General features: G+C 51.4%; 1 protein-coding gene across 1 annotated transcript in view; it reads left to right on the top strand.

The window, feature by feature from the left end:
• Nucleotides 1-5808: 5808 nt before the first annotated feature.
• Nucleotides 5809-12281, top strand: part of ALPL (alkaline phosphatase, biomineralization associated) — a 55804-nt gene continuing 49331 nt past the window's right edge. Inside the window, exon 1 of the mRNA XM_084787928.1 lies at nt 5809-5948. The gene's annotated coding sequence lies outside the window, so the exon portion shown is untranslated. The remainder of the gene's footprint in view (nt 5949-12281) is intronic.

Here is a 12281-nt window from a genome sequence, read left to right as displayed (position 1 = left end):
GATCCCCTGGAGCTGCAGTTACAGGTCACTGTAGGCCACCTTAGGTCCTCTGCAAGACCAGTGCATATGCTCTTGAACATCTTTTTTTAAATCTGGCACAAAGATCTGGCAAGGTCCTTGGGTTGTGTCACTAGTTTATATGGACAAATGGAAGCAAAATAGGTAAGAAACTGGACACCTTAGGAAACCTTTAAAACTCTCGCTGCTAGCGCCAGGGAGGTGGCATGGCAGGTGAAAGCACAAAAGACCAGATGCAGTGGTGTACATGTGCAATCCCAGCACTCTTGTGGCAAAATAGGAAGAGAAATGGCAGAATTACCTGGAAACGTATGGGCTGGAAAGCTTGGAGTACTTAGTGCTGTGGTCAGTAAGTGCACTTCTACCTCAACAAGACAAAAGGAGAGAACTGACTCCCAAAAGTTGTCCTCTAACCTCCACAGGTGTGTCATGGCGTACATGCACGCACACACACACGCACACACTCTCCACACACCATTTTAAAAATACATATTGGACCTGGAGAGATGGCTCAGAGGTTAAGAGCACTATTTGCTCTTCCAGAGGTCCTGAGTTCAATTCCCAGCAACCACATGGTGACCTACAACCATCTATAATGAGATCTGGTGCCCTCTTCTGGCGGGCAAGTGTACGTGCAGACAGAACACTATATACATAGTAAATAACTCTTTAAAAATAAAAAATACATATTGCTGCCTCTGGAACCTGGAACCTGGTTCTGTGCTCACACTCAGCACGTGAGGCCCCGCCCAATTCCTAGCACCAGCTCTATGTATGTAAAGCTACCCACAATCTGGCCAATATCAAGCTGCCGTACCTAGCAGGACGTGGGATGCTATAGTGATGCTGTACTCAACAGAGTCTCTGTGAGGCTCATCTCCTGTGGATCCATGGAAGACAGAGACGGACCAGCAGACAGACAGGAGGATGGATGGTATCTAGGGAGACGATAAGAATTCCTGTGGGGCAGAGATCTTTCTCCTGCTCTCTTGCATGTGGCCAAGTTCTCCCGTTACTGACAGGAGAGGAATCTTTCCTGACCCCATTGTGGCAAAGGCCGGTGGGGCGGGGGGGGGGGGGAGAGGGGTGCGGGGAGGGGCGGTGCCTGTCTGAGTCGGCCTTGGCTTCTGGACTCCAGCTCCTGGAAGGCTGCTTGACCTTTGCTCTTGGCCTGAGAGTAGGAAGTAGTATATTCCCTCTCCTAGCCTGGATTTCGCTCCTCCCCCCCCCCCCCCGCAAGTCCCTTGAGAAATCAGAACAAAATAGGGATACTGTTTGGTGGACAATGAAGTTTTTCTTACAGGGCAGACTCCTCTGGGCCTTTGTCAGAAGGACTTCCTTGCAGGGCAATTGGGGCTGGAGGACACCCTGTGGGCCACGGGCTGAGAGGAGGGCTGACATGCTGGGGTCTAGGGCTGGGGAGTAGAGATGTGTGTGAGAAGGGACCCCGGCGTTGGTAGAGGAACGGGAGGTGAGCAAGGGCATCTTGGGCAGGATCAAGTTAAGCTGAGGATGGGGTGAGGCTTGGGGTTGGCCCCAGGAAGGTATGTTACACCACACAGTGCACAGGAGCCTAGACAGTTGACACAGGGTCCCTGGGTTTGAATTCTCCTTCTTATCTGAGTGGCCACGGACAGCCTTCTCTTCTCTCGCTTGGACAACTGCTACTGTTGGCCCCTCTTCAGCACACCTGGATCTGCTCAGGCTTTGTAGCCTCATCATCTTCATCACCGTGTAATCTACTCGTTTATAATATGTATTGTCTTCTGTAAGCAGGCTCCCAGTGATGTCTGTCCCCCTTGCGTTGTTCACTTGTGTCAGCACTTCCTGGAGCGGTGTTGACCCCATACTGGGCATCCAACAAGCCTTTGTGGGATGCATGAAGTTGCTAGCCTCCTGCCCTACTGGAGCTGAGTGCTTCCTTGTTAGAGACAAGAATGGAGCTAGGGGTGTAGCTAAGCAGAGTGTACATCAGACAAGCACAAAGCCCTGGGTTCTATGCCGAGCGCTTCCTAAACTGAGCAAGATGGTCCATGCCTGTAATCCCAGCACTCGGGTGATAGAGGCTGTAGATTCAGGAGTTTAAGGTCATCCTCAGAGGGGCTGGGGATATGAGGATATAGCTTACATAGCATGTATGAAGCCCTGGGTTCAGTCGCTACATACACCAGATGTGGCACACATCTGCAATCCCAGCATGCAGGAAGTAGAGGCAGAAGGATCATCTTTAACTACATATCAGTTTGAGGCCATCTTGGATAATATGAGACTCTCTGTCTCTCTGTCTCTGTCTCTGCCTCCCATCCCAATCTGTCTCTCATTTTTTTTGTGTCTCTGTAGACAAGGCTGGCCTCAATCTCAGATAATTGCCTTCCTCTGCCTTCTAAGTGCAGATATGAAAGGTCTGTATCACCACCACACAGTGAGACCTCCTTTTGGGGGGGGGTGGTTTCGAGACAGGGCTTCTCTGTGTAGCCTTGGCTGTTCTGGACTTGCATTGTAGACCAGCCCGGCCTCGAACTCACAGGCATTCACCTGCCTCTGCCTCCCGAGTGCTGGGAGACCTCCTCTTAAAGAGAGGGTTATGAAGGGAGTCTTACCAGGAAGAGAGCTTTGCATCTGGTTCACAGGCACAAAGGAAGTGTCCCTCAGCGGACAGCTCACGATGGACTTTGCTTTCCCTTCTTCCCTTCTGTGAATTCCCCATTCTGTTAGGGCTGCTCTGGGGAAACCAGTGAGTCACGTCACTATGTGGAGTCAGGAACCCAGAAAGCAAGTCCTTTATTTTAAATCTCCAAGTTTATTTTCATACTAAGTCGGAGGCAGGGCCAGAGGGGACTCTGGGAGTCAAAAAGCTGGAGCTTAAGTTAGGCCTGGGCCTGAAATGAAACAATCACACCTTTAAATACTTATTTATTTATTATGTATACAGTGCTCTGCCTACATGTACCACTGCAGGCCTGAAGAGGTCATCAGATCACATTACAGATGGTTGTGAGCCACCTTATGGTTGCTGGGAATGGAACTCAGGACCTCTGGAAGAACAGACAGTGCTCTTAACCTCTGAGCCATCTCTCCAGCCCAACAATCACACCTTTAGAAGTTTACCAGATTTTGGACAATCTTTTCTACCCCCAGGAGCCACACTGCCTCCTCTACCTTTGTCCCTGTCCACTGAGGTCCCTCATCTATTCTTCTGGACTCCTGGCCCTCACCTGATTTTTTTGTTTTTGTTTTTATTTTTCAAAACAGGGTCTCTCTCTGTAGCCTTTGGCTATCCTGGACTCACTTTGTAGACCAGACTGGCTTCCAACTCACAGTGATCCAGATTTTTTTTTGAAAGACATGCTCGCTCTCTCTCTCTCTCTCTCTCTCTCTCTCTCTCTCTCTCTCTCTCTCTTTCTGTAGCTGTTTAACACTGGACTTGTGATCCTCCTGTCTCAGTCTTCTGAGTACAAGAATTACAGACGTGTAGGTCAAACCCAGCTGCAGCTCTGTGAAACTTGCGCCTTCTTTCAGGCAGGGAACTCACGGCCCGGAGATAATAAGGACAGGGTGAATGACTAGCTCTCAGGCAAGGGAGCCTGGAGGTCAGGTGGCAGTTTGCACATTTCTTTCAGGTAGAAATTGTACCCTGGAGACCACGTATGCAAAAGATGGCGAGGGATCTCTGTAAGGAGCTGCTTGCACCAGCTGAGCAGACAGACCTAGCATCCCGGAATCTGGGCTGCATTTACAAATTTTCTGGACAAAACAGCTAGAGAGAATTTGAGTCTTCATGGAGATGCCTTCTCAGCCCACTAGCCAGCCAGGGCAGAGCCATAGGCTCAGGCTCCTGCTGTGAAAGCCCGACCTCCTCCTGGTTTTCAAACAGCATCAAAAGTGGTACCCAGAAAGCAGAGGGAGCAAGGGATGCTGGGAGAAACATCTCAGTTGATTGCTTTGTTCTGTGTTGAATCTGAGACCCAGGGTCTCATGCATATAGGCAACTGCGACACCACTGACCTCTTCTATTCTTCAACTGAATTCTTGAGAGACAGAGACCAGCATGGAGGAAGGTGGCAGGGGTGGACAAGCAGCCACTCCAATCCCTTGGAGAATGTTTGAGATTCTCCAACAAGAAGACATAATGGTCTCGGGCTAGCCATGAGCCAAATCAGAAGTGCTCACTCCCCTTGGGCAGTGCTGGGAGCCCATGGTAGTGACACAGAACACCTCCAGCTCCCACGGCAGCTCTGCCTTTGTTGGGAAGGAAGACCTTCTGTGCCTGGGATGTCCCTTGGCACACAGACGCTGATACTATCTCTAGCCTTTTGGAACCTTGAGCATTCTTTGGCGTTAGTGAGCAATTGCCAAGCACTGTGCTCTGGGCTCAGCGCCGGCTTCTTACAGACAGGGATGTTAACTGTCCAAAGCTTCATTTATTCATCGCCCTCCCCCCCCCCCATTGCTTTTGCCATCACAACCTCCTCACTACGAAATACATAAATAAGGAATATTTACCCAATACTCTGTAAAAACATAAACTTATTTCTTAACGGAAATTTCATAGCAGTGCTGTAAATAAACAGCAGTAATAATTAAAAGACGAGAAGAAATGAAAACAAATCCAGACATTCTTGGGTTTTTGGCATCAGGCTCCAGTTCTGGCCCTGAGCTTACCGATGAGTCACATGCTTTCTCTAGAGGGCCTTGGTTTTCCTCCTGTACAATGGGCTCCATGGCAGATGTCATATAGCCGGTGCCTGGACCCAAGGCTTCAAGGTAGAACGTCAAGCTAGACTTGGTCAGGGCTGTGGTGTAGGCGCTGAGGAAGGTGGGGTGCAGGAAAACTTGTGGTCCTTGCTTTCAGATCTCTGGGTGTTGGGGATTGGAAGTACAAATTGTTTCTGGCAGCCTCCGTAGTAGCCGGTAAGAAGACGCCCCTCTTAGGAGGAAATGGGGAGGCATTCAAACTGACCTCAAGGAGCTCTCAGCAGGAAACAGATCAGAGACTTCAAACTCAGTCTGGCTCTCACTGGGGAAGGGAGGTGGTGGTCCCCAGGGGAACTGAGTGAGGCCTTGAGCACCCAGCGGCTGCCTTTCCTCTCCCATTAATCTAGAATTTGTTTCCTGTGCATTTTCCAAACACACACAGGAGGCAAGGGAAGCCAAGGGAGAGTGCCTGCCTACTATAGAGCACTGGCCAGTCCCCCCAAGGTCACCAGAATAGGCTTATGGGCCTGGACAGTCTGGCTCCACTGCCTGGGAAGTGATCTGCCCCAGGCAGGGCCTAGGGCCTCTGGCTGGGACTGACAGAGCGTCCTGAGCCCCTGAGTCAGAAGACAATAGGGAGGGAGGGCCTTGCCTGAGGGGGGGGGGTGTCTCCTTCTGCTTTCTCTTGCCTTAGGTTAAGGGCGAAAAAGAAACTGGGTAGGAAAGGTATAGGAGTGTGAGGCTCATAATGCGAGGTTACACACAAGGATATATAGACAGAGTGACACACAGAGATTTAAGTGAAGCCAAGAGGGCACAAAGACTCCTAGACAGACGCGCAGGGACAGGCACAGAAGACAAGTCACCGGGAGACAAAGACTCCCACAGAGAAATCAAAGATAAAGAAGGCAGCGAGCTGCACCCAGAGGCCAAGATCTGCCGCAGGGAAAGAGAGTCAAGGCCGGCCACACTGCTTGCCTGCTGCAACCCAGCTAGCAGGGTCGAGCGCCGCGCTCCCAGTAGGGGGCGCCCTGGCAACGCAGAGGCACTGGCGTGGGGCTCGGGGCGCGGGCCGGGGGCGGGGCGGGCGGGGGCGGGGAGGCCGGCGGGTGCTCGGACCGGGCCGCCTTCATAAGCTGGCGGGGGAGGTGGCCGCCAGAGAACGCTCCCGCCACTGCTCTCCCTAGGGCAGCCGCTCGCGCGCCGGTAAAGACCCTCCCCACGGGTGCCTGCAGGTAAGGAAAGCATGCTGCGTTCGCGGCTGGCCCAACTCCCACGCTCGCGCTTCGCCAGCCTCTCAGTGACTGTCCTAGCCACGATGGGGGACACGTGGAAGGTCAGGCGCCCTGGGGACCCGCGGCCACTCTTCCTGCTCCGGCCCTAGGCGCGCATCTCTCGGGGCCTGCCTGGATGCTGGACGGAGCGCCTGCAGAGTGGCCACCCAGGACCTCACCCTCGAGCTAAGCACCTGCTCCCGGTGCCCACGCGGCTCATAGCCCATAGCTGCGTCCTTCGTGGTTCCAAGCCACTCTGTCCCTTTGGTGTCTAAAGTAGTTGGGGAGCAGCCGGGAGGCACGTGCTGGAATCCTTGGCGGGAGAAATCGGAGACCACGAGCTTAGAATATGTCTGGGAGCGGGGAAGCCCAAAAAACGGAAGGAGCCTGCGACTGCCTCGGGGCTGCGTGCAGGTGAGAGTGGGGCTGCTGCCTTGCCCAGCCTGGGTAAGAAAGGGTTAAAGGCACAGTCACAGCGGCAGGACCCTAGGCGAGGCAAGACGGAGGAAAACCCTGTCCAGGGTAATGGGCCTGGGGGGAAGGGGGCTTTGCAAAGGATTTGGGTACGCCTGTGAATCTTTGCTTAAAAGAGAGGCTTGGCGTGGTGATGCTGGCAATCTGGATGCTGTAAGTTCGAGGCCACTCTGGCTACCTAGAGAAATTGTGTCTCAAAATGGTATATACATACATACATATATGTCTGTGATGGTACCATCTATATGTTAGGACTACAATGAACCAAAAGACCCAACCAGCCAGAAAGGTGGGTGTCTGCAATCCAAGCATACTTACCAGGCGTTGGCTTTGTGGTAAACTGTTCTAGGTGCGGAGAATGGTACAGTAAATAATGAAGCCCTCAGGCTGGGCGTGGTGCCGCACACCTTTAATCCCAGCACTCGGGAGGCAGAGGCAGGCGGATCGCTGTGAGTTCGAGGCCAGCCTGGTTTACAAAGGGAGTCCAGGACAGCCAAGGCTCCACAGAGAGAAACCCTGTCTTGAAAAACCAAAGAAAACAACAAAACAAAACAAAAAAGCCCCCTGTTGAGGCGAACGTTGACATAACACTTTGCCCCCAGCCTTTGAAAATTCGAGTGTCACATGGTAGAATCAAAATGAAATAATTCCTAAAGAAAGGAGTAAAGATGTCACCCTGTGTGTCACAACGAGCAGCCAGCATGGAGCGCGAATGAAGACAGGGCATCTAGCTGTGTGATCAGGGCGCAGCTCTGGTCTCTCACTGTGGCTCAAAATCTCTGTGAGGTTGTATAGGAGCTGGAGGTCATAGGTCCAGAGAACCTACTGGATGCGAGGGGGGGTGGCCAGCCCTCTGAGTACAGCTTGCAAAGGGGTTAGCAGGTTCCTGTGCTTTAGGAAGCAGAGGCTGTGCCCAGCTGCAGTCTCAGAAGATGTTGCTTCAGAGCCCGTGTGCGGAGTTATGCCATTGCTCCTGAACCCTGCCATCCTGTCAACCACTTTTGCCCAGACTCTGTCCAGGCTGTGCCGTGAGGGAGTACAGTGCCCTCCTAATTGTTACTCAGATGCTACCTTCTCCCTGCTGGACACATCTGGGGAGAGGAGACTGGAGCTCCAGGCTGGGACCAACCCAGGGATCCCCTGCCATCCACCTCCACCTCACTACCCAGCACCGGGTCCTATCCTGTTCTATCCTGCAAAGACAGGAGATGCCATCCTTTCCTGCGTGTGAAGGAGCTCCTTGAAAGGACAGTAACTTGCCCTGGGACATTTAGAAGCCACTTGAGCATCCAGGGCTGAATTCAAGGACCTATAAGTTCAGGTCTTATGCCCTCTCTCTCTCTCTCTCTCTCTCTCTCTCTCTCTCTCTCTCTCTCTCTCTCTCTCTCTCCTGTACTGTCTGTGGGCTTCAGGCTTCTGGGGAAGGGAAGATGTGTGTGTGTGGGGGGGGGCAGAATCCAGGAGTGGGCTTTGAAACTCTCAGAGTGAAGTCTATCTGAGTGGGCTTATTAACACAAAACCCTGGAGCTTGAGGAGAGCCTTGTGGGAGGCGGAGCTAGCGGGGCTGAGAACTGGTTCTCAGAGTTTTCTCCACGTGGCCACAGGAATGCTGACTGAGCTCCCTAGCACAACAGTCCCCTCATCGTTGGCACACCAGAGCTGGGCTGTGTGGTATCTTTGTTATTTTGGCTTTCTTTCTCCCCTTCTTTTTCTGGAGCTGTTCAGAATACAGTGGGAGGCAGTAGATTGAAAATGCGTTATCGGCACTGCTGCGTGACCCTGGACAAGCTTCTGTCCTCTCAGACCCTCTGTCTCCTCGTCTGTGATGTGAGGTAATCACGGGCATCAGTTACTGAGGGCTAGCAGTCTACCAACTTTTAGGCTTCACCTATATGGATTGTAAAACGAACTGGTACTTTAAGCCAGGCTGTGGTGGCGCACACCTTTAATCTCAGCACTGGGGAGGCAGAGGCAGGTGGATCTCTGAGTTCGAAGCCAGCCTGGTCTACAAAGTGAGTTCCAGGGCAGACAAGGTTATACAGAGAAACCCTGTCTCAAAAAAACAAACAAACAAACAAACAAACAAAAAACCAACACCAACAACCAAACAAACAAACAAAAAACCAAAAAGAAAAAAAAAACCCAAAACACAACAACAACAAAGTCAGTACCTTGGTTCCAGACTTTAGCTGTGACATGGGGCAAATTGCTTTCCCTCTCTGAGTGTCAGCTTATGGTGGCTCCAGCATCACTATTGATGCTCCATGTGCAAAGAACACTCCAAAGTGCACTCTATATTTATCTGCCGTCTCATGCCCCCCCCCCCAACCTCAACACTTTGTAATTGCTCCCAGGGAAAAAAAAAAAAAAAGGCTCATGCTTAAAGTTTTCCATGCTTCAAAAAAAAAATACCCCAGCCTCTTTGTGGCATGAAATCAATTGTTTGTATTTGATTTAACTTCTCAAATGAAGGGGTAAAATTTGAGACGAGGGTAGGGGCTGTGGTGGGGGTTGGGGGTGGTTGGGAGGGGGAGTGAGATGAAGTTAAAGCAGATGTGTTTTTGTTTAACTGTAGGATGGTGGTTAAACTGCTCCCCCCCCCCACCATGTCATTACCATCGTCCTTTTTTGAATTCCAGTAACCAGGAGTCGGGTTTCTCTGAAAACTGTGGTGTTCTTTCCTGGCTGGTATGGACTTGCCCTCCCAGTATTATTATTATTATTACCACTTTATAGTCATTGGAGGCCACAAAGTACTGGCTGTAGAGAAGGCCTCAGAGATGCCTAGAATTGTAGGCTGGCCAGGCCTTTAGACACTGGCTGTGTCCATTGGCGTCTCTGAGGCCCCAGAGGGAAGGAGGCTTGTCCAGGGGCACACAGCTGCTTAGGCTCAGCCTCATGACTCTGGATTATTCCAAATTGACCACCGCCCCCTCCCCCAGTACCATGCCGCCTCTCTTGGGCTTGGTGTGCCACTCCCCCGGTATGTCTTTAATTTACTTTTTTCATTTATTTGAAGCAGGGTCTTCTGTAGCCCAGGCTGGCCTTAAAACTTGCTATGTGGGCTGGAGAGATGGCTCAGTGGTTAAGAGCACTGTCTGCTCTTCCAGGGGCCCTGAGTTCAATTCCCAACAACCACATTGTGGCTCACAACCATCTATAATGTGATCTAATGGCCTCTTGTGGTAGGCAGGCAGAACACTGCATACATAATTAAATAAATCTTTAAAAACAACAACAACAACAACAACAACAACAACAAAACTTGCTATGTAGCAGAGGATGGCCTTGAATTTTTCTGATCCTCCTGCCTCCACCTCCTGACTTCTGAGATTACAGGTGTGTCCCTCCAGGCGTGGTTCCTAAACTGGAGCTGGAACCAAGGGCTTTAGGCTGGACGAGCGCTCTACCGATGGAGCCACCTCCTCAGCCCTGGTTTGCCTTTGTTTGAAAAGCTGTAACCACTCAAGTGAGGATGAAGATGGTGTGTGTGATGGGAGAGATCTGTGTTGATCAACCACCTCTGTGACCTTGGGCTAAGTCACCTCCCTTCTCTAGCCTCAGTTTCCCCCATCTGTAAATCAAGAGGTCTGAAGAGGACGGAGGGTGGGACTTCCTTAAACTTCTTCCTTTGTTGCTTATGCCCTTCACATCTGGCCTACTGTGTGTGTGGAGAGCCCAAATTTTTGGGAGGTTAGAGAGACGGGACACGGGAGCCGGAGTCTTGGCTTCTACATTGAGCTAAAAGCTTCAATTTAGTTGCTGCTGTAGTTAAACCCCGGGTGGTTTCGTTTTACATAAAAATACTGGTTTCTGGCTTCTCTTGGAAGATCAGAAGCTGTAGACTCTACAGGGCCACGCCCCAGCCTGGCCACAGTGAGCTGAGCAAGCGGCAGCTGTACCATCCTGCAGTTCCTGGGGCACTCCAATCCCTTGCACAGCCCACTGACCTCACCAACACAGCCAGCTTGCCTCTGAGTTTGTAGTTTAGGGGCACAGTTAGAGAGGCATATATCTGAATGGCTGTGGTGCCTGGGGCTGGCCTGCAAGGGGGCTAGGGTGGGGGCCGTGGATACATTGAGACTGGTCTGTTTCTATGGCCTAGAAGCATTTCTGAGGGACACTGGCTAGATGGGGAGCCTTTGCCTGCTTCAGTGGAACCTCGGGGTTCCGCAAGTTTGTGGGATGGGACCTCATTGCTTACTGGTAGACATTTTGCCAGCTGGGCCTGCCCAAGGCAGACCTACACTCTTGGGCATAAGCAACAAAGGAAGAAGGGACTCTTGTGGTATTTGTCACGCCACCTCATCTCATGACCTTGGCCACAGCTCTCTTTATCCCTTTGCTATCACCAAAAAGTCCTTGATGACAGGTGGGTGGGGAAGTAGCCTCAGTTGGAGTCTCAGAAGGAGCTGGAGGGCAGCATGTAGGTTGTGGGGGGTGGGGTGGGCAGTGGATAAATATGGGGTTCTTGGCTTGTAGCCAGGCCTGAGATTCAAGGTGTACACGAATAAGCTGTTTTGGAGGGAGGGAGGGGGGCACACAAAGTGAACCGGGAGGACTTCAGTTCCTAAGAGTGATGTCAGCTCCTTGCTCCTTGTGCTTGGAGAGGTTGACACACGGCTGTGTGTGTGTGTGTTATGTCATCCTTCACGCTTCCAGCCACCCGGAGCTCACACTTACGTACACCCGCCCCATCCTCCACTCTTGCTGCTGAACAGCCTCAGGTGTTCTGAGCTCTGGGTAGAGCCCCTCCCAGGTGTGGAAGGGTATGGAAAGTAGTTTCTGTGTATTAAGACCCTGCTGTGGGCCCCCAGCCACACCCACCCACCCCGACACACAATCCCAGGCTTTTGCTATTTTTCTGGTTTGGTTTTTTTGACACAGGGTCTCACTATATTGCTCAGGCTGGCCACACACTTTGGGCAGTCCTTCTGCCTCAGCTTGCCAGATAACTGTAAATTACATCAACCTCACCTGGGCTTATGTCTGAGTCTTGGCCTGATCCTCTGGGATATTTGGGTGGAAGTTGTGTCCTTCACCTAGTGGTCAGTAGAATCCTGGGCAGACCACTGCCAGCGTTTTCATGTACCTTTGGAAGTCTTCAAGTGCCAGAGCGAGTTGCTTTCATTTGGAAAATCCTAGGTGTGACCTTTATAAAGATCTATCCAGTAGATTTATCATCATCATCACAAGACAGGGAATAGGACCCAGAACCTGATTTTTGCTAGGTCAGTCCCCAGCTGCTGAGTTCCACCCTAGCAGCCTTTGTCAGTGACACAGCAGGTGTCCTAGATGAAACTCTTCCCCCCCACCCCCAGAATCTCCTTATCCAGCTGGCTGCATAGGCCAAGTTCATCTCCTCCTACCCTACCCCAGAGGGACTTACGTGACTTCTGCCTGAGACTGAACCACACCTTTGGTGCTAAGTCAAGGCTCTCTTGAATCCCTCTCCCTTTCCCCAACTCCTTCCTTCTAGGTATGCCCATTGGGGCATTGCCTGTTTCCTCCACTCACTAAGCCTCCATCAGGCTGGGGGTGTGTCTCAGGTGTTAGAATGTTTGATTACAATGCTTGAAGGCCATCCCCAATTCTCCATAATCACGGCAGGGCAGCAGGGCGAGCCCAGCGCACGGAAGTTCAGGGTCATCCTTAGTTATGTATTAAGTTTGAGGCCAACCTGTCGTACATGAATCTGTTAGAAAAAAGAAAAAAAATAGAATAGAAAAGAAAGGAGGCCTGACGTAGTCCTATTTTTTACTTAGGAGCTGAGGCAGGAGGATAAGTTCAAGACTTGCCCAGGCAATAGGTGAGTGCCTA

Source organism: Acomys minous (assembly GCF_964271855.1).
Source record: "Acomys minous genome assembly, chromosome: 6".
NCBI lineage: Eukaryota > Metazoa > Chordata > Mammalia > Rodentia > Muridae > Acomys > Acomys minous.
The sequence above is the reverse complement of the archived record's forward strand: the minus strand, read 5'-3'. Positions and strand labels throughout refer to the sequence as shown.